At 41.6% G+C, this 23214-nt stretch overlaps 1 protein-coding gene across 7 annotated transcripts in view; it reads right to left on the bottom strand.

Annotated features, from left to right (window-relative positions):
- Nucleotides 1–23214, bottom strand: part of GCNT1 (glucosaminyl (N-acetyl) transferase 1) — a 46025-nt gene that overhangs the window by 13833 nt on the left and 8978 nt on the right. For 3 of the 7 annotated variants that reach the window (XM_070375744.1, XM_070375749.1, XM_070375750.1), the window contains exon 3: nucleotides 7314–7510. The exons of 2 other annotated variants lie outside the window; for them this stretch is intronic. The gene's annotated coding sequence lies outside the window, so the exon portion shown is untranslated. The remainder of the gene's footprint in view (nucleotides 1–7313; nucleotides 7511–23214) is intronic. 2 more of the 7 variants (XM_070375746.1, XM_070375747.1) reach the window with 1 other exon arrangement.

Below are 23214 nucleotides of genomic sequence, written 5' to 3' on the forward strand. Positions count from 1 at the left end.
TAAATGACTAAACCCCTCAAAAAATTGAAGAAATGGCACCAAAATTTTGCAAGAGGGACTGAGTGACAGCTGACTTGGGAGATATCAGAAAGCTGACCCCTTGAAGCAGGCAGCAGAGAAAGCTGAGCAGCAACTCAGTCTACAGCACAGTCCCCCCAGCCCTCCCCTCCCACTACCAGCCACTGATTCCTCCCCTCCAAACACTCCAGAGTTGGCAACACAAACTCCTCTGGAAGCAGGACGAAGTGGAATAAAACTCCACTGAGTGGAAATCTACTTAAAAGACTCTTAAGACTCCCAGACCCCTCCCTCTATTCTTCATAATCCAGTAAACACCCTTCCTGACCCCACCAGAAAACTTCGGAAAACATGAAATAAAATATTTGACCTGGAGGGCACAAGGCACAACTGAGGGCAGGAGTACCAACCGGAAAACGAGGGAATTAAGTCAAAAGTCCTCATTTCCAGAATACCGGCAGGCCGGTATACATAGCTCATTCAGCCTCAGAGAACAGAAAACTACTTGATATCCAAGAAAAGCTCATGACACAAAAGAGATCAGAAACAAACAGAGGAGGTTATCAGGTTAACTATTTCCATATAATCAACCACAATCCTTAGTGACAGAAAATAAAAACAACTTATTATTTCTCACTACTTTTGGAATTGGTCGGGCAATCCTTCTGGTGTTACCTGGGCTCACCTAGGCAGTTGCATGCAGATAGAGGACTGTCCAGATTGGAGGGTTCCATACAGCTCGTTCACATCTGCATGCAGTACTCAATGTTAGCTGGGGTGCCTCTCATCATGTATAGGCTGGATGAGATTCCTTATCTGGCAGCCACAGGGCAGCATACCAAAAGAGCCCAGCAGCTCCAAAGCCTCATAAGGGCTAAGCAGCAGAATATACACAACATCACATCTGTTATATTCCATTAGAGAAAGTCACCAGGCCTGCCATGATTCCAGAGGAAATAAGGTTTACTTCTGGATGGGAAGGGATGCAAAATCACACTGCAAGGGGGCACGGATACTGCAATGGGAGGAATTTGTACCCATTAAATATTCTGTCACATGGAGAAATTAAGATCAAGAGATGACAACTGCAATGATGAAAAAATCCTAGAGTTTTTATCAGCAAACACATAAGACAAACTATTACAATCATGAAACCAGAACAAGAGACTATGAAAACGGAACAGAGAATAAAAATGAGCCCTCAGAATCAAAAGTATGATAGCTAAAATTAAAAATTAAATTGAAGAATCAGAAATTAAAGTTAAGGAAAGCCCCAAGACAATAGAGCAGAAAGATAAATAAATGGAAAATAGGAAAATGAGAAAATTGATACAGAAGATCCAACATTCAAATAACAGGCATTCCACTGAGAAAGAAGATAATGAAGGCAAGAGGGGTGAAAAGGAATGGGATGTGGGAGGGAAGTTCAAGAGGGAGGTGACATGTATACCTATGGCTGATTCATGTTAATATAAGGCAGAAACCAATACAATTTCAACCTAGAATTCTATATAACCTGCTGGGGAATAAAGGCATTTTCATACAGTTGCATGTAACTTTTCTCAGCAGGCTACTGCAAGAAGCACACCACCAAAAGACAAAGCCCATCAGTAATTATAAAAACAGTACCACTATTTTGGAATGCTTAATATGTGCAAGGAGCTCATCTAAAGGATTTACCTAAACAACTCTTAAGATCTTCAGGATATACATATAATATCATATATGAAATGAGTCACCAGTCCAGGTTCGATGCACAATACTGGATGCTTGGGGCTGGTGCACTGGGACGACCCAGAGGGATGGTATGGTGAGGGAGGAGGGAGGAGGCTTCAGGATGGGGAACACATGTATACCTGTGGCGGATTCATTTTGATATTTGGCAAAACCAATACAATATTGTAAAGTTTAAAAATAAAATAAAAAAAAAAAAGATCTTTAGGATAACTCTAAACAGAAGACAATAACTACCAAGGTCACTAAAGGAGTTCTTATCCAAATTCCACTGGAGGAGAATATACCAACAAGTAATTCTCTAGACACCAACCAGGTGTCTTACAAGTCAGCTGAATTCTGACAAGATCTAACCAGAGACAGTGTCAATTTCATGGTTTAAGAGTTCAGTCTCGCCAAGTCTGACCTTCAGACTATAAAATCAGAAATTTCCACAATCCCTTCCTCAGGTTCAATTAATTTGCTAGAGCATCTCACAGAACTCAAAGAAACATTTTACTAAGTAGATTACTGGTTTATTATAAAAAGATATGATAAAGGATACAGGTGAACATCCGGATGGAAGAGATGCACAGGGCATGGAATGGGAAAAAGATGCAGAGCTTCCATGCTCTGAGAGCCCCATTCTGCAAATCTCCACACTCGCACCAAGCTGTCCTGGGTTTCTATGGAAGTCTCATTACATGAACGTGATTGATTAAATCACTGGCCATTACCCAACCTCCAGACCCTCTCTCCTCCCCAGAGATGAGCGGTAGGGATGTAGGGGGTGGGACTGAAAGTTCCCACCCTCTAATCACTTGGTTGGTCCTCCTGCAACCAGCCCCCATCTTCAGGTGGGATCCAAGGGTCACCTCAACCACAGAATAGACAATTTTTGTTGCTCTCATCACTTAGGACATTGCAAGGGTTTTACAGGAGCTCTGTGCCAGAAATGGACCAGAAAAACAAATATACATTGATTATAAATCACAGTATCAGTCACAAAGCTAGTAAGTGGAATAGCTAACATTCAAACCTACACAATCTAGCCCCCCAAGTTTATATTATGCAGCTGGCACTCCACATTTATGGACTCTGTATCTGTCAGTTCTGCATCCTTGAATTCAACTAAACTCAAATCAAAACTATTTGGGGAAATTCCCTGGCAATCCAGTGTTTAGGATTCTGTACTTTCACTGCAGGGAGCATGGGTTCAATCCCTGGTTGGGAAACTAAGATCCTGCAAGCCATGAGGGCAAGAAAAAAAAAAGTGATGTATTAAAAAGAGAGAAAGAAAGAAAAAATTACACGTGGCTCACATCCTATTTTTATTGGACACTGGGATTCTAGGGAGTAGGAAGTTTTGGGGGCACTGAGAAAGGATTATTTTTCATAACTACAACTTTTTGTTAAGAGACAACTGTCCATGGGTCCCTCATACTTCTGCACATCTTGCAGGTGAGGTACTAACTGCCTTTTCATTCTGGACTATTTTTTTTTTAAGGCTATTTGTGCAGTGAATAGCCTTGAAAAACAGACAGTGCTTCCCTCACTAGCAAAGGGCCAGTGTGCTTGCTGCTGCTGCTAAGTCACTTCAGTCATGTCTGACTCTGTGAGACCTCATAGACGGCAGCCCACCAGGCTCCCCCGTCCCTGGGATTCTCCAGGCAAGAACACTGGAGTGGGTTGCCATTTCCTTCTCCAATGCAGGAAAGTGAAAAGTGAAAGGGAAGTCGCTCAGTCGTGTCCGACTCTTCGCAACCCCATGGACTGCAGCTCACCAGGCTTCTCCATCCATGGGATTCTCCAGGCAAGAGTACTGGAGTGGGGTGCCATTGCTTACTGTTGGGATAATAAATGCAATACCTCTGGGAGCAAAGGGGAAGCACGTTCAATGGCCCACCATAAAAGATACAGGTTCCCTAAGCTCAGGGTTCCTTCCCTGTAATGCAACCCACTCTCTGTGCAGATTATCATCTAGCTATGTTCATACTGCCCTGTGGGAACTAGGACTTAAGAACCTACATGAAAAATAACAATACTCTGCTCTGTTATTGCTATAGGTACTAAACTATGCCTTGTGTTTGGCCCAGGAATCTTAGGTCTTCTGCAAGCATCCATGAAAACTGACAGATCTGCTAGCTTTCAAATAGGGTAAAATCTAAGCCTTTTGATAGGTCTAAGAGCTTTGATGTTACACTCTTGTGGATATATCTGCTTTTTCAAACAATGTGCATTTATAAACTTTGATTAACATAAAGGCTACATTTTTCTAGTCTTAAAGGTGGTGATAAAATAAGAGCTATAATGATAGTCAATGAGTTTTTAAACATAACTAGTATAAATTAATATTCTCAAGTCTTGGTAAATAAAATAATTATTAAAACATTTTTGCCTTTTTACATCTTCATTAACTGTTTAATCTCACATCAAAACATATTTAATAATTATATAAAATTGTGAAGTACATAGTAAATATAATTAATGGAAGTCTCAATGACCTGTCCCTAATTTAAATGAGATGAAGGTTTCATCCATGTGGTCATTTACAGAAGAAAAATAAATAAAAGGTTCTCCATGCCTGAATTAGAAGTATGAAATGGCAACCCACTCCAGTATTCTTGCCTGGAAATACATGGACAGAGGAGCCTGGTAGGCTACAGCCCATAGGGTCACAAAAGTGTTGGACACGACTGAGCGACAGAGCACGTGTGCCTGAATCAATAACATGAAAAGTTTTACAGAAAATTTTTTCCATTTATTCATTATACTACTATAGGACAAAATGTCATTTAAATAACTAACTTTTGCATTTCATTCATGCCTGGAAATAGTATTCATTGTTCTCAATTGTCATCATTTTCTCCCCTGAGGCTAGGCAGCTGATGGCCTAAAATAAGAACTAAAACCTACCATTTCTGCACACAGGCTTGGCAGGACCCATGAAATACACCCCAGTCTGCACTATTTCAGAGAGGAAAGCTTTAAGTCCTCCTAGAGGAAAAGAAAGGATCCACAGAGGCTTCCTCAATTACAACCCACCTGAATCCTGAAAATGGGTAGGATTTAGGTACTAGGAAAAAGGAGAGAAAATTTTGCTGACGGAGTGAAAGCCTGAAGCAAAGGAAGCCGGAAAGGAAGACGAGATAGTGATGTGTAACAGAAGCAGCTTTAACAAGAGGAGGAAGGTAAGAAATACTGGCTGTTTACCACTCAGGTTCCTTAACCCTAGGGATGTCCTTTTAAATTCTAGTATGACACGAGGTCTGTTTCTCAGTTATAGTGAACCACAACAATGAATAGATGTTTATATATATACACACACAGAGAGTGGAATATTCTTCACCCTTCAGAAGGAATCAAAATCTGACACATGCTACATTCATCTTTGTTAAGTGAATAAGCCAGTCACAAAAACACAATACTATATACTTCCACTTAGAAGGAGTACCTAGAGTAATTAAATTCATAGATGTGGAAAGTAAAATAGAGGTTACTACAGCAGTGGGAGGGGGAAAGGAGAAGTTATTGTTTAGTGAGTACAGAGTTTCTGTTTAGGATGATGAGAAGTTCTAGAAATGGACAATGCAGATGGGTGTACAACACTCTGAATACACTTAACGCCACCAAATTTTCCCCGACTCCATTAGTGACACAGTTTTATACTTGACGGTTATTTTTTTTAAGCTCTGTTATGATTTTTAAAAAGATGCCACTGGCTTGTACCTTGACACCTTTGCAGTAGGTGTGTACATTTAGGCAAAAATGTTACTTAGAGGAGGCTTTTTAAATTAAGAGAAATTTGTTAGGAGTATAGGCAGGAGTGTCCCCAGGTGGTTTGAACACACAAAGACAGACCTTTTCAAGTCTCATGCCATGAAAATTTGGAGATAAAGAACAAAGATCATCTGTCTGGCTGTCTCTCAAAGACCAGTGTGTTTCCTATTGCATTCGAGGCTAGAGTATTAGCCCAATTTCCTTCAAGTACAAGTAACAGCTAAATGTGAAATGCAAAAAACCTATCCTCTAAGGCACTAAGTTCGTTCACAGAGGTGGACCTCATCAGAGTTAAATAGAGATACATCTATTTATGCACAGACATACACACACACACAGTTTGTTTTCTGAAGGAATCTTCAACCTCCTTACCACTACATGCCAAAATAAGTATAAAAGGTCTCATTGTTCACTTCAAAATTCCAGACTGAAGAGTAATAAACTTTTTTTTCTTTCCTTTTTTAAAAAATGAATAGTAGGTGGTTTATAATACTGAAGAGAGCACTGAATAGAGCATAGTTTCATAGAAACAAAATTTTAGATTTCAAAGGTATCTTAAGGTTCATTTTCCCCACTCTTACTAAATAATTTTAAAGATGAAAAAATCAGCACACAGAGTGTACACACCTGGCAAGGTCGCCCAGCAAGAACAATTCTTAAGCAGAAACATCTTACCAGTGAGTGGCTCTGGTTTCTGTCCCACCCAATCATCATGAAGCCCCACAGGTCCCGAATTTTTTGAAATCTTAATTTTAAATACTCTCGGGTTTAAACACTTGCTGGGTTCCAAAAATTCTAATTCTAAAATACTAGATTCTGTCTTGCTTTTAGAAGAATTCCCAAATTTCCAGATCATACCACCTGTCTGGATTTTCAGCTTGCTAAGCAAAATCGTCAGAGCAAATATTCTGAGTCCATACAGAAAAATAAACAACCATCAGCAGGAATAAGAAGTGCTCTCTCTTCCCAGTTTCCTTCAACATGTTAAAATCCAGCTCCACCTGTTGCACACGGTCCCTTCTCTGAACCACAGTGATTGCCCCCTTCTTCGAAATCCAATATCATTCACTATAGGAAGCCACAGATGGAAACAGCAGGGTGAAGTCAAACACAATTGAGAATAAATGCTAACTATGCCAAGTCCTAATGAGTGGCTTCAGTAAGCCACCTAACTTCTCTGAGCCTTAGTTTCCTCATCTGAAAAATGAAGCTTATAATCCCCTATTTGGCTGGTGGTGATTCAAAAAACAAAAACAACCTATAAAGCAACTAACATGGTAATTAGTATGCATCAGTTTGTCAATAAACAAGGGTTATCACCATCCTTGGTCACTTAATTCCACAGATCCCCATCTCTGAACTGATCCAGGCACCTGCTCGGTCAGCTCCTAGTAATCAGTAATCTAGCCTCACCCTTCATTCCCACCCCTCCACCACCACACCACCATCCCCCCCAACACCCTACTCACACTGCCCCATGGGCCTTGCATAGGCTAATGCAACCAGTAAGGACTCAAAGAATGAACAAAACAAGTCTACATATTGCAAAATCCACTCCCTTCCACTCCAAAAAAGGTAGGGTGGTATCTTGGATGCTTCTTGTTAACTGGGCCTTCTACCTCAGTCTTTTCCAGATAAAGAATCTAAAGTACAGTACTTAAATGCTCCAAATTATAGCCTGTGAGTGTAATATGAATTCAAAGCACTCTGTGTTGGATCTCACAAACTGAACATCTACAACAAACCCCAAAGGACTGGCCTCATGCTGGGTGGCTCCCATCCTATCTTCAGGATTGACCTACCTTTCTTAACCTTTCTGCACTTCAGTCTCCTCGCCTGTGCACAAGAGCAGATGAGTTCAGTGAGGGGAACCTATACCTGAGTGATACAGCATTCTGCTGTTCTTCAGCAGATGGATGATGGACAGGACCAGGTGTGAGAAGGCTGAGTTTTGACTGAGTTGAGGGTCAAGAGAGCACAGAATGGTAGGGAAGTCCCACTGCAAGACAAAATCTTAATTAGAATGTATTTCCACAAGTCTGAGATCTTATTTTTCTGCCCACATTGACAGCTTTGAAAATGACAGGCATTTGATGCATTTGTACACTATGTGTTCATTACTATGGTGGTTTCTTTTTTGTAATTTCCTTTGTTGTTGCTCAGTCACCGAGTCATGTCTGACTCTTTGCAACCCCATGGACTGCAGTAATTTCCTTAAGGACTCATATTAAGTGGATGATGCTCATACAAATGAAGTTATTGCAGAATTAAGGACATTTTAAAAAATTGAAGGAAATGTTAGGCAAGTTCTTTTTACATACATGTTCTCTTTAACAGTTAAGGAAACTGAGGCATTCACTGCTCTGATGACCATCTGCTGGTGATCTGCTCCAGCTAACCAGCAGAGGTGAGGTGGGGCTCAACCCACAACTGACTCTGGGGAGAGAGGAGAGGGAGCAGAACAGTCTGACTTTCTAGCCAAGAACCACACTGGATCCAGTTACTAACAGCTTTGAATCATACCTTGCCCTACCTCCTCACCTTACAAGGAGCCCCAGAACCTTCCAAGTCTTCCCTCAGGAGTAACTATGACACAATCTCCTCCTAAAGACTTCAGACCAAAGGTACAACAGAACAACTTCTTCAACCCTCAGATACACATATGTGAGCTGAGTCAACATTCCCTTTAAGAAGCTTCATAAACTTGATGGGCAACCTTTATCTATCATTTTATCCAAATGACATTTAGGTCCAGTTGTTGAATTTGAAATTATTGCCCAAGAGTGAAGGAATTCTGTATGTAATGACAGAAAAAATAGTGTTTGAGATGATTCAAAGATGAACTATGGACATGTACGAATATACTTATATCTTTGTTTTCTCTTAGCTTTTCCTTGGAATTCCAGGAGGACTCTTAGATCAAAATTTATCAATTTCTATGGCTCTTGATGCTCTTTCAAATAGACTATAGTATTTACTTAAACTGAGTACCCTAATATCTGAGTATCATTTTCTCTATATTGACTCTATACTTATCTAAATTATGTAGTACATATTCATATACTGTGTAATTATTTTTGACCTATTCCAACTTTTAAAATGATACAGCAGAGAGGCTTCATTTTGTATTTCTTTTGTTGCTAGTGGCTCCATATGAGTATGTCTACATGTGAGAGAAAGAGTCTGGTAGCAATGATTTCTACTCTAGAGCCAGACTATCCAGTTCAAAAACTGGACACAGTCATCTACCAACTCAGACTTTCTTAAGCCCTTAACTGCTCCAAGTTTCAGCTCCTTCACTGGTTAAAATAATAATAATTTTAAGCAATTTAATTGGGTTAAGGATCCTACATACATTAGTTTTTAAAGACAGTAAGTGAGCCAACTGGTAATATGCTTAAACTATACTTGATACAAGTCATGCTCAAAATTCCCCAAGCCAGGCTTCAACAATATGTGAACCGTGAACTTCCAGGTGTTCAAACTGGTTTTAGAAAAGGTAGAGGAACCAGAGATCAAATTGCCAACATCCGCTGGATCATCAAAAAAGCAAGAGAGTTCAAGAAAAACATCTATTTCTGCTTTATTGACTATGCCAAAGCCTTTGACTGTGTGGATCACCACAAACTGTGGAAAATTCTTCAAGAGCTGGGAATACCAGACCACCTGACCTGCCTCTTGAGAAATCTGTATGCAGGTCAGGAAGCAACAGTTAGAACTGGACATGGAACAACAGACTGGTTCCAGATAGGAAAAGAAGTATCTCAAGGCTGTATATGGTCACCCTGATTATTAAACTTATATGCAGAGTACATCATGAGAAACGCTGGGCTGGATGAAGCACAAGCTGGAATCAAGATTGCCAGAAATATCAATAACCTCAGATATGCAGATGACACCACCCTTATGACAGAAAGTGAAGAGAACTAAAAAGGCTCTTGATGAAAGTGAAAGAGGAGAGGGAAAAAGTTAGCTTAAAGCTCAACATTCAGAAAACAAAATCATGGCATCTGGTCCCATCACTTCATGGGAAATAGATGGGGAAAAAGTGGAAACAATGACAGACTTTATTTTGGGGAGCTCCAAAATCACTGCAGATGGTGACTGCAGCCATGAAATTAAAAGACACTTAATCCTTGGAAGAAAAGTTATGACAAACCTAGACAGCATATTAAAAAGCAGAGACATTATTTTGCCTACAAAGGTCTGTCTAGTCAATCTATGGTTTTTCCAGTAGTCATGTATGGATGTGAGAGTTGGACTATACAGAAAGCTGAGCACCAAAGAATTGATGCTTTTGAACTGTGGTGTTGGAGAAGACTCTTAAGAGTCCCTTGGACTGCAAGGAGATCAAACCAGTCCATCTTAAAGGAAATCAGTCCTGATTGGAACGACTGATGTTGAAGCTGAAATTCCAATACTTTGGCCACCTGATGTGAAGAACTGACTCATTTGAAAAGACTCTGATGCTAGGAAAGATTGAAGGCGGGAGGAGAAGGGGACAATAGAATTGGTTGGATGGCATCATCGACTCAATGGACATAAATTTGAGTAAACTCCGGGAGTTGGTGATGGATAGGGAGGCCTGGCATGCTGCAGTCCATGGGGTTGCAAAGAGTAGAACACAACTGAGCGACTGAACTGAACTGACTGAACTGATACTTGATATATAATGAACCTTCAATGAACATTAGCAGTTTATTATTATTGCTTATATTTCCTCACCTGGACACTGTTCAAATCTTTAACTTATATCTATCCCAGGGATCGAATCTGCGTTGCCTGTGTCTCCTACCTTGCAAGTGGATTCTTTATCCGCTGGGCCATCAGGGAAACTTGTAACTTTTTTCAGAGGCCCCCAAATAAGAAACTGTATTTGAAGTTTATTAACAAATACCTAAATATACTTAATTTAACTCCATAGGAGCTATTATACAAAACACTATATTACACAAAAAGCTATTATACAAAGCCTATTATATAGGTTCTGAGGAAAATGCATCTCCCTAATCTCAAAGAATTCACACAAAGGTTATTTGCTGAGCCTTCTGGGGGAAATTATAGGCTTGGCAAAAAAAATATAGTAAAAAACTATTTTGGAAACAATGCATCCATTGTAAAGCTGAAACTTGAGATTGTATCTATTCTGCTAGAAACACCAGCTCTGGGGGCAGTTACTATGTTGTGAAGGTGGGGTAGATTCTGTGATCCAAAAAATTGTGAGAAATGTGGTCAGAAACAAAGTTAGACAAAATGCTGCATTCCTGGGCTTCTTCCTCCTCATAGCTCGTAAGATGGCAATGCTTACCATGAATATTTAAAGACAGGTACAAGGGACAAGAGTATTCAGCATTTCCCAAACTTATTTGACCAAGAACAGACTTTAGAGCCACATTACCAGCCCGTAAGGAAAAAACTCAGCTAGTCCCAAGTCCCACCCTCCTCCTTAACTAAACAAGCTGGGCCACAGGGAAACAAGTGACTTTTCTAAGGGTCAACAATGAGAGGAAGGCTGAGCGTTCGCTCTGAACTTCACTGTGTCAGAGTGTGCCTTTTCACACTCTACTGCTTTCCCTCAACCCTGTTTGGTGGGAGAGGGGAGTTGGGGGATAGGAGGGGCCATCCACAGAGGTCCAGAAGGGAAATCTGATTCCTATGTGGTCAATGCCATTAAACATCTTTTTTTCCCCATCTGCTTTCAATACAGGTCAAATTTCACAACCAAAAACAGGAGGAAAAAAAAACTCTTTGTGTGAGTCCACCAAGAGATCTGGTGTATGTTTCTTACATCACACTCTATTTTTAACCTCCCCATCCCACCTCACCCTCAACAGTATTAACAAGGAGCACGGTCAAGCTTCCGTGTAAGGCTGACTTCCACCATGTTCCAAAATCACATCTACCATCAAACACTGGGCCCTTTGCTAATGGCTCCAATTTAGCCCAGAGGACAATCCTCAAAGTGACCAGAAGCATCTAAGGATGTTACAGAACCAAACTCGGGTCCACGCATCTGTGCCAATCTACTGACACTGGGCTATGGTGAAGGAAAATGCATCCTTTATTGTTAAGTCTGGGGCTGCCAATGCTCAAAAAACCCTGAACTCTTCAATGGTTTGGAGGGAACAGTTTTTATAGGCAAAATTTGGGGACAGGTCTGCAGGGTATGTGGAGAAGGAAATGGCAACCCACTCCAGTACTCTTGCCTGGAGAATTCCGTGGACAGAGGAGCCTGGTGGGCTGCTGTCCATGGGGTCGCACAGAGTCGAACACAACTGAAGCGACTTAGCAGCAGCTGCAGGGTATGTAACCTTCCTCTGATTGGCTGGGGGTGAGGAAGAAACAGGGTGCTGTTCCAACAATCTCAATCATCAACCTCCTGGCTCTAACCAGTCAGGGGCCCACAGACCTGTTCTCAGCCTGAAGTTATCACCCTTCACCCACGTGGGAGGCCGTATTACCAAAGAAGAGCCTCAGGAGGAATGGGGATGGCCGTATCATTGTCTCTTGACTGCTTCTCCTTTGTTTCTGCTTACCTTCACTCCTCTAATGAGTAACTATTTGAATCTGCCCTTTGGAACACAGGGAAGGTCTAGGAGGCTAAAATCTTTTTCCTACAAGCAAGAAGTGGGGGTGAAGAGGAAAAGTTAGAATTTTATATAACCTCCTATTCCTTCTGCCTCTGTAACTCAGCTTGCTCCTTGCAAAGTCTGGATCATGTAGTTCTCAGAAAGTGGGGGCTCACAATACTAGGAACTGGAGCTTATCTCACTCACCCCTGTCCTGCTCTTTGCAGTTGCCTAGCCCATGCAAACCCACAAACCCACTTAATCACACCTGTCCATGTACAAAAACTCTTTTGGGGCTCAGAGCTTGGAGGGTCCGCCAGAATAATAAACCTGAGTTCTCCAACTCTCCAAGCGTGGTGCTTGGTTTCTGGAATACTGGTTTGTGCAACATTTCTGGAGGCCCCAGAGAGATTCCAATCGTGCCCGCCCCTTGAGCCTTTGGACTGGTGGCTTGGCTAGGCTGGAGCGAAGGAACCCTGGGGTAAACGAGCAGGACACCACCGGACAGGATTCTGAGTTCTCTTTCGGACTGGTGTCCCGACTCTCTGGACAATCGAGCCCTGACTGGGCTCGTTGGAGGGACGGACCAACTCACCAGGAATGGCCACAGGATCAGCTAAGGCCCCGAGGCCAGTCCCCAGTCAGGCCTACCCCAGTGGGTAGAAGAGGAGACTGATCACCTCCTTGGAGCTCCCAGGAAGGGAGCAACAGTTAAGGAAACCTGAGGACTTGGGAGAAGGGAGGCGTGATAGACTCCAAATGATTGTGACTGCATAACTGCTGATTGAATGGAGTGAAACTTTTTTTCTTTTTGGAAACTGCAAAACTAATTCTTCTTGTATATGCAATTAAAAACTGGCTCGTTGAAAGGCCTGCCTAGGGAAAACCTTGAAGTTAACCCTTTCCATGTCCTTGAAACACACATCCAACTTTGCCTGAGACATCAGTCTTGGGCAAATTAGAACCTCAAGCAAAGAAAAAAAAGGGGGGGGGTCAAAGAGGTATTTTAAATCTCAAACAGAAAACTATAAGATCTCTGTCTGTCTGTATTTATGTATGTCTCAGTGTATATCTTTTTTTTTTTAATAATATTGTTGAAGTTGTAAATGAATTCTAATTTAATTGGCCTAAAAAAAGTAAGCGCTTAGAAATCAAACAATTCTAAATACAAGAAAAATTAACCTAAATAAATTTCAGGTTCATGTAAACTGGGAAACATTCAATATTAAATATCTAGTATTAATGTTTGTTTGCTAATCTAATAAGGAAGTAGGATGTATGTTTTTAATAAAGAAGATATAAAAAACAAAATTACATTTTATAAAGGGAAAAGAAAGTAGGTTTGACTTATAGGTGGCTGTTATGGAAAGTGATTAAAAACTCTGTGGAAAATTGTGCATGGTTAGAACTAAGAAACCTATATGCAGGTCAGGAAGCAACAGTTAGAACTGGACATGGAACAACAGACTGGTTCCAAACAGGAAAAGGAGTACGTCAAGGCTGTATATTGTCACCCTGCTTATTTAACTTATATGCAGAGTACATCATGAGAAACGCTGGGCTGGAAGAAGCACAAGCTGGAATCAAAATTGCCTGGAGAAATATCAATAACCTCAGATATGCAGATAATACCACCCTTATGGCAGAAAGTGAAGAGGAACTAAAAAACCTCTTGATGAAAGTGAAAGACAGTGAAAAAGTTGGCTTAAAGCTCAACATTCAGAAAATGAAGATCATGGCATCTGGTCCAATCCCTTCATGGGAAATAGATGGGTAAACAATGGAAACAGTGTCACACTTTATTTTTCGGAGCTCCAAAATCACTGCAGATGGTGATTGCAACCATGAAATTAAAAGACTCTTACCCCTTGGAAGGAAAGTTAGGACCAACCTAGACAGCATATTCAAAAGCAGAGACATTACTTTGCCAACAAAGGTCCGTCTAGTCAAGGCTATGGTTTTTCCAGTAGTCATGTATGGATGTGAGAGTTGGACTGTGAAGAAAGCTGAGCGCCAAAGAATTGATGCCTTTGAACTGTGGTTTTGGAGAAGACTCTTGAGAGTCCCTTGGACTGCAAGGAGATCCAACCAGTCCATACTGAAGGAGATCAGCCCTGGGGTTTCTTTGGAAGGAATGATGCTAAAGCTGAAACTCCAGTACTTTGGCCACCTCACGCGAAGAGTTGACTCATTGGAAAAGACTCTGATGCTGGGAGAGATTGGGGGCAGGAGGAGAAGGGGACGACGGAGGATGAGATGGCTGGATGGCATCACCGACTCGATGGACGTGAGTTTGAGGGAACTCCAGGAGTTGGTTATGGACAAGGAGGCCTGGTGTGCTGCAATTCATGGGGTCGCAAAGAGTCAGACATGACTGAGCAACTGAACTGAACTGAACTGAGAACTAAGTTTAAAATAAATTTAATTAAGTTTACCTAAATGAGTTTAAAGTAAGCTGGTGTAAAAACTTAAATTTGGCCTTTCTCTCTGTTAAGAGGACATACTTTCTTCAGATGATGAACTGCTTTTAATTATAGATTTAACTTTCTTTACCTCTTAATTGATCTGTTCTATATTTACCTTTGAAATCTTCTGTTAAATTTGGCTAAGTAAATAACTTTTATTTCACAGTGACTTATATGATCCTGTTTGACTGAGTGTTATAAACCCTTCTGATATTTATTGACAAAACTTCCTAAATAACTTGACTTCCAGCTAAGTTTGAGATGCTTCAGAGGGCCCCTGAGACATCCCAAAGAGCTATTAAGCTGCCTGGGTTCATTGGACATGTTAAATTACATGGGAAGTACTGTTAAAGGAGTGAAAAATCTTTTTAGGTTATACTGCACGGTTGATGTTACTAATATAGATATCCTAAAATTGTATGAAATTCATATAGATCTGACATACCCTGATAAAATATGGTCAATTATAATTCTAGTTATCATATTAAAGTGTTACATATCACAACAATGACCAGGTTTCTTTGCCAATTATAATAGAATCAGATTTTAAACATGCCTTCTATGGTTTTACTCTCATGCCTTTAAAAGAATACTGCTAGTTCTTCAAGATATATGGAAAAGACTTTCTAAGATTAAACAGATAAACAAATTTTGTTATTAACAGTAAGCTGGTACCAGATTGGAATTTGGTCCTCTGTTTAGAGAACAAAGTTTACTTAGAATGCAGATTTTGATAATAGATTATGAATTTCTTTGCCTTTAAGTGATTTATATTTGTTTTAAAATCTTTTTGTTACCTTGGTAAGGTAAATAAAATTATTTAAGATTATGGCACATGTAGACAAAGTTCATTCTGCTTCTACAAAAAAATAACCCCTCACAGTAAGACTTTTGCTATCCTGATGTCCTTAAAACATGGCAATAGTCTGCTCCTAAATCAAGAAATTAAAAATGGATAAACAACAGCTAAAAATCAAAGAGCCAAGGCTATGGGAAATCCAAGACAGCCTCTTGACTTTCCCCAGCTCCCTGACAGACCTCATTTTTATTTGATGTGTTAAAGCCTTCCCTGGCTACAGTGTTAAGGTCCTCACAATGAGTTCTCCAAAAAAAATTATATTTCACTGAATATTAAGTTCTAGTTTTGTTAATTAAGGTCTATGCTTACTAAGACTCACTTCTGAGATAGTTCCTTGTTATGTTATACTGCTAAAAGGTTTAATTAAGTTATTAAAAAGGACAATCTAAGATAGTTTTTAAAGCTTATCTCAGTAACCAATCTTTGGATAAAGGTCAGATGCTCCATGATGCACAACCAGGAGATTAACACTTGCCTAGGAATGATGCTAAAGCTGAAACTCCAGTACTTTGGCCACCTCATGCGAAGAGTTGACTCATTGGAAAAGACTCTGATGCTGGGAGGTATTGGGGGCAGGAGGAGAAGGGGACGACAGAGGATGAGATGGCTGGATGGCATCACCGACTCGATGGACATGAGTCTGAGTGAACTCTGGGAGTTGGTGATGGACAGGGAGGCCTGGCGTGCTGCGATTCATGGGTTCGCAAAGAATCGGACACGACTGAGCGACTGAACTGAACTGATAATCATTTAACTGAGTCAGATGACCTGGGGTATACCAGGCTACACCCAATGAAAGTTCTGGACTTAAATTCTTGCTTGTGACCTTACTAATAACTGCTAGCTATATTATTTTCTATGTAGCTTCTTTCAGAAGATTATTTCTTATGGTACCAAATGTGTGACTGAGCCTGTGATAAAATGCTGATGTACAGTTCCATATGAAGGCAGTAACTGTAATAATGTAACTCTAGATATGGGAAGAAGCAACAAGAGGAAATATTTTCCTGGACCAAAAGGCTAGTAAGACAGGTATGGTTCAGAGACTTTGGCTACTTACAAGGCCTGGTCTAGTGACAACTCATTGAGTGGCCTGTCAGTGGAATCTTTGTTAGACCCAGGAATGAGCCTTCCCAGCACTGTGGGACACAATGACCATTAAATGTCCCCAAAACATGGTCAAATATGTGGCTATGAAGGGGTCCTGCTGACTGGAATTTGGCCCTTGCCAGCTGCCTCTACAAAGATTAAATCATGACCACTACAAGATGCTGACCTTCAACACCCCCTTGAAAGGAGTTCAGGGTGGAGACAAAAAACAAGGCACTCTGTGCTCTGGGAAAAACCCGGAAAAACAGGCCTTCAGATAGTCAAATGTTTTCAGGGAGACATTTTTTATGAGTCCAAATTCTTGCATCTTCTCATACCTAGAGACACAGTAATGTCATGAACCAATGTCTGGACCTGGTTCTCCTGGATAGCCCCACCACAGCTTTCCCTACTTCTGTTAATCTTTGGGCCATGTATCTTTAACTTTCTTAAGCTTGTTTTTCCAAGCAGCAGTACAACAAAAATATCCCCCAGCCAACACCCAGACAATGCTGGAACAAGCTGCCTTATCATTCTGTGGATTCATCTCCCTCCGTAAATGCACCCGAGGTCCTCAGGCTACTCTCCCTTTGAGATCTTATATGGGAGACCACCCCCAGTGATAAAAAAAAAGCTCAAGGGAGACCACCAACAACTAGCCAGCTGGAGATGTCCTGACACCTGGAAAAGCCTTCTGCCATATCATCCAAGAAACCTTAGAAACGACACCCATTCCTTTGGGCAATTGGGTTCATCCCTATCAGCCAGGGGAAGAGGTATGGGTTAGATTAAAAACAAAACAAACACTTCAGCCAGTTTGGACAGGCCCTCACAGGGTCATCCTGACAACCTCTACTGCTGTTAAAGTTATAGGTGTCATCCTTTGGATCCACCACACCAGAGTCAAGAAGGCAGTGACTTCCTGTGATAATACCTGGAAAGCAGTTCAGGACCCCAAAAACCTCAAAGTCCAGTCCCAAAGACAACAACCCTCACCCACGAAGGACGCTGAGCCCTGCTCTAGTCATTCCGGAAGCTGACTAGTCAATGCACAGCAGACGCCTGAGGATTCTTCAGCCTTGCTCCAGCCACACTCCGGCAGCTGACTGGTCGACGCATGGCGGAAGCTTGAGGATCCAGCTATCGAATTATTAATGGATTTTCATTGTCAACCCTGGCCTCTATCCCTGAACAGTATTACTGCTGCTCTTCATTACAGGACCAACTAGACTCCCTGGCTGAGGTGGTTTTACAGAATAGGAGAGGGCTAGACCTACTGACAGCTGGAGAGAGAGGACTCTGCCTCTTCTTGAATGAAAAGTGCTGCTCTTATGTAAACCAATCAGAAATAGTCAGGGACATGGCCCAACAGCTAAGGGAACAAATCATAAAAAGGAGAGAGAAACTAGCTAATTTCTGGGGTAACTGGAACAATATCTGGAGCTGGGCATCGTGGCTTCTCCCTTTAACAGGTCCTCTCTTCATGCTCTTTGCAGTGCTCTTGTTTGGCCCTTGTAGTCTCAATACGATTACCCAGTTCATAACCTCTCAGATTAAATCCATAAAGTTACAAGTGCTAATAGCTCAATATAGCCCCCCAAATGATGGGGAGCTCTGAATGTCTTACCAAAACATGAGATGATGCTTTCTACAATGAGTGATAGGAGCATCAAGAAAGGGGAATGAAGAGGAAAAGTTAAAATTTTACATAACCTCCTGCTCCTTTTGCCTCTGTAACTCAGCTTGCTCCTTGCAAAGTCTGGATCATGTAGGTCTTAGAAAGTGGGGACTCACAATGCTAGGCACTGGAGCTTACCTCACTCACCCTTGTCCTGCTCTTTGCAATTGTCCTGCCCCTGCAAACCCACAAACCTGCTTAATCATGCCTGTCCATGTATAAAAACTCTGTTCGGGGATCAGAGCTTGGAGTGTTAACTCCTCTGGGCCCGCTGGCATAATAAACCTGAGTTCTCCAGCGCTCCAAGTGGGGTGCTTGGTTTCTCGAGTACTGGTTTCTGCAAGGGGCACTAAAAGGCTCTGTCCTTGGGAGGGCCCCACAGGACCCTGCTTCGTTTCATGAATACTCAAAGGCACTCATTTTGATTTGTGCATGTGTTTGAAAATCTTGGCTTTTTGTTTTTCGTTTGGCCAGGCTGTGCAATGTGCCCCATCTTAGTTCCCCCACTGGGGCTAGAACCTGTGCCCTCTGCGATCAGAACTTGGAACCTTAACAATCTTAACCAGATGAGATCAGGGTGCTCCGTCTATGTGGATGGATTGGGATAGTCTAGAGGCATGTCCTATGCTTATACCAAAAGGACACACAAGCCTGACAAGTCAAGTAGCCTGGGACGGTGCCTAGGGCGCATTCCTGAGTCCAGCTGCTGATTCCACAAAATTCATGATTCCTTGACTCCAACACGTTTGTCAGCTGAATCTAACAGTCAGCTGACTCCTGCTGGAATGTTTGATTCCCTGTGCCTCAAGTCAAAGATTCCTGGGAAGGGCAATCAGAGCCCCAACACAGGACACAGCTGACCTGAGACTGGCTTTTTAACCTTTACCTGCCTGAAGAACTGCAGCCCTCCACCAATCTCCGCTTGCCAAAACTACCCAAACTGGCTGTGTGGGTTCATGGACAACAGCACTGACATGGTTAGTGAATAAAAGGATGGACAGCCACATGACTGAAAGCATTTACCTGCCCCAGAGCAAAGAACTGATGACAAGATTTCTGGAAATTCCACGGCTTTTTGTGTTTGTATCTTAAAGTGTTCAAACTGGCTTGTTGAAAGGAAGTTTATGTACACATTTCAAGAGAAGACAGTATTCAATACTTTCCAGAGTGTGAACATTTATTTCAACTCTTATAACAATTTCATTTTCCACTGAATGAACTACAGGAGCATGGGGAAGAGGCAGTTTTAGATTAAAGTTTAAAAGGAAGCAAGTTTCCAGACTACTGTGGGGCAGGGGGTAGGGGAGACAGCAGTTTGGCTCAAAGCTTTTAATGATAAGCTTGCAAAAATTTTTACTATGAACAGCTAAGAGTAAAAGCTTTCAGTAAGTACATTCAATATATGCATATTTCTTTCAAAATTACAAGTACTACTGTACATATGTATCTTTAAATGATGTGCATTACAAAATAAAAAGATGAAACAGAGTTAATTCAGTTCAGTTCAGCTTAATTAAGGCAAAAAACTTCTTGCTCACTACAAATTTGTAACTAATATTTGTAATGGAAGCAATAAATTAAATATGGCTCATTATCTTTGAAAACCCCAGTTAATTACTTTGCCATCAAGTGCTTGAATGACTGCTTCCAAGCTCAATGGCCTGTAACATTTTGCTTTAATGGCCGTCTAGGGTGACAAGGATACACTGGAAAAACAGAAGAACACTCTTAGCTCTCCTTCCTAAATCTTGATACTTACTTCTCTGTCTATCCACCAGTTACACAAAGCTCCTTGATGAGATTCAGCTGGTAAGTTTCAATCAATTGTTCTTGCAAATTAGCCAGGCATCACATTTTTATAAATTCAACAAATAGATTCAAAATTTACTGACACTCTTCACCTAAAACACTTTAACAGGTAGACAATTTTGCTTCCAAGCTTTTTCTTTGTGGAGGGGGAGAGTTTTGGTTTTCTAAAAACTTTTTATTTTATATTATAGCCAATTAACAACACTGTGATAGTTTCAGGTGGACAGCAAAGGGACTCAGTCATACGTGCCATTTTCCTCCAAACTCCAAAGTTTCAATGACTCATAAATCTACCATATTTCTTGGCAACATGTTCACATTCAATGCAAACATTTCCAAATGGTTATTTCCAAATGCCTCTGTAGCCTAAATTACTTTTGAAATGTGGTCACTCTCCCTCTCCTTGTGTGAACTTCACATTTATCTTGGATTGTTCCTGCTCTACAAAGTAACAACAACTACTGATGCATGAGGGGTGTGTGTGTGTGCGCGCGCACGTGCTCAGTCACATCCCATTCTTTTGTGACTCTACGGACTGTAGCCCACTAGGCTCCTCTGTCCATGGGATTCTCCAGGCAGGAATACTGGAGTGGGTTGCCATTTCCTTGTCCTGGGGATCTTTCCGACCCAGGGAGAGAGTCTCCTGCGGCTCCTGCACTGGAAGGCAGATTCTTTACCACCTGGGTGGTCACCTGGGTCACCTGGGAAGACAACTGCAACTACCGACAGGCACAGCAAAACTGGGAAAGGGCATTTGCAAACCTTGTCTTTTGCTAAAGAAAAATGCAGACACCAGTAAACTCAATTACTCTTAGATGTGTGCCTGCAAGAGAACCAGGGAAGATAAGCAGTGGAAAGATGCCCTGCCCACAGCATTACAATGGATGATAAAGCATCTGCCATCTGAAGCTGCGATGCTTTTAGCACACATATCCAAGAAGGTGACTGCTCAACTTCAGCCCCCTGGCTGAAGGGAGATGGATGAGAGAGAATGAATCTCAGGAAACCTGGAACCCACTCACAGGTAAGTCTCCATTCACCGTTTGAGAGGTGCCATGATTTAAAGCCTTTGTGTTCATAAAACCTCATAACTCCATGATACTGTCACTGGCAAATTGCAACACTTCCCAATACACTTAGGGGTCAGGTGAGGATTCCTCACCTCTTCCTCCTGAGAAAATCACACTCCCCATACAAGACACCAAATCTAGAAGGCACCACACAACAGAGACTGGAGATGACATAGCTTGACTTCTTTCTTAAATGTTTACAAAATTATAAATAGAAGGTTTCATATGTTCCTTCAACATCCCATAGAATTGTCATTCACCTCCTTCTTTGGGCGCTAACCTATTTCATTCATAAGGGTCCGGACCTAACTGTTCATACACAACAGGCAAATTCCAGGCAATGGGCTGGAGCTCAATGGGGCAAATGGCTTTAACTGGTCTGGTATCCCAGTGAGCGGCTCTCAGCCTTGGCTGTACACACATTAGAACCACTGGGAGCTTTCAACGAATACCAATTCCCTAACCCGAGAGATTCGATGGAATTAGTCAGGAGTTTGACTTGAGTGCCAGGAATTTTTAAAGCTGCCAGGTGTTCCTACTGTACAGTCAACACTGAGAACCTGGACACGAACCTGCAAACTGACAAAGGAGCTAGGGAATACCCTTCCCCTCCAGAAGCCTTCCCGGCACCCACCCAGGGGCCTTGATGTTCAGCAAAAGCAAGCTCTCAGGTGATGCCTTCAGTCATCAAGTATAAGGTCAAAGGTGGTTTCAAGAAAAGATAGTGAGAGGCTATTTCAGGTGTATAGGGTTGAGCTATTTTTACAACACTTCTGACACCAAACGTGGGTTTTTTTTTCCCTCCAGATACAAGCCAATTCTGACACCAACTGGGTACCCAAATATTCAGTTCAATTCTGTCATAAACTAGCTGGAGTTAGCCCAGATCCCACATATTAAGGGCTTAGTCCCACAAGAATGCCTTCTGCAGGCATCAGCTGCAAACGGGGTGCCCAGGCAAATTATAAATTTGGGGGTTCTGTGAATTCAGGGCCTCTCATGAATCCCAAGGTGTGAAAATTTGCTTGCACAGCTCAGATTCCAGACAACATTCTACTTACTACTACAGTTTATTAGAAAGAATATGACTTACAAACAGTCAAATGGAAGAGATACAGAGGGTAAGGTATGGAAGGGGTGCCAAGCTTCCTGGCTTCTTCTCTGCACAGGCTGCCTCTATTAGCACCTTGATGTGCCCATCAACCCAGAAGGTCTCCCAACAGCTTCTTCAAGTGTCTGTGTAACTCAGTCCCTAGCACCTCTTTCCCTTCCAAGAGGTCAGCCTGTGGGGCTGAAAAGTCCCAGCCTTCTAATTACTTGGTCTTTCTGGTGACCGTTGATTATACAGTGGAAGTGACAACTAGATCAAGGGACTACATCTGATAGACAGAGTGCCTGAAAACTATAGTCGGAGGTTCACAACATTGTACAGGAGGCAGTGATCAAGACCATCCCCAAGAGAAAGAAATGCAAAAAGGCAAAATGGTTGTTTGAGGAGGCCTTACAAATAACAGAGAAAAGAAGTGAAAGGCAAAAGAGAAAAGGAAAGATCTACCCATTTGAATGGAGAGTTTCAAAGAATAGCAAGGAGAGATAAGAAAGCCTTCCTCAGTGATCAAAGGAAGAAACAGAGGAAAACAACAGAATGGGAAAGACTAGAGATCTCGTCAAGAAAATTAGAGATACCAAGGGAACATTTCATGCAAAGATGGGCTCAATAAAGGACAGAAACGGTAGGGACCTAACAGAAGCAGAAGATATTAAGAAGTGGCAAGAATACACAAAAGAACTATACAAAAAAGATCTTCATGACCCAGAATACCACGATGGTGTGATCACTCATCTAGAGCCAGACATCCTGAAATGCGAAGTCCAGTGGGCCTTAGAAAGCATCACTATGAACAAAGCTAGTGGAGGTGATGGAATTCCAGTTGAGCTATTTCAAATCCTAAAAGATGATGTTGTGAAAGTTCTGCACTCAAAATGCCAGCAAATTAGGAAAACTCAGCAGTGGCCACAGGACTGGAAAAGGTCAGTTTTCATTCCAGTCCCAAAGAAGGGCAGTGCCAAAGAATGCTCAAACTACTGCACAATTGCACTCATGTCACATGCTAGCAAAGTAATGTTCAAAATTCTCCAAGTCAGGTTTCAACAATACATGAAC

The sequence above is a fragment of the Bos mutus genome, chromosome 8, assembly GCF_027580195.1.
Source record: "Bos mutus isolate GX-2022 chromosome 8, NWIPB_WYAK_1.1, whole genome shotgun sequence".
Classification (NCBI taxonomy): domain Eukaryota; kingdom Metazoa; phylum Chordata; class Mammalia; order Artiodactyla; family Bovidae; genus Bos; species Bos mutus.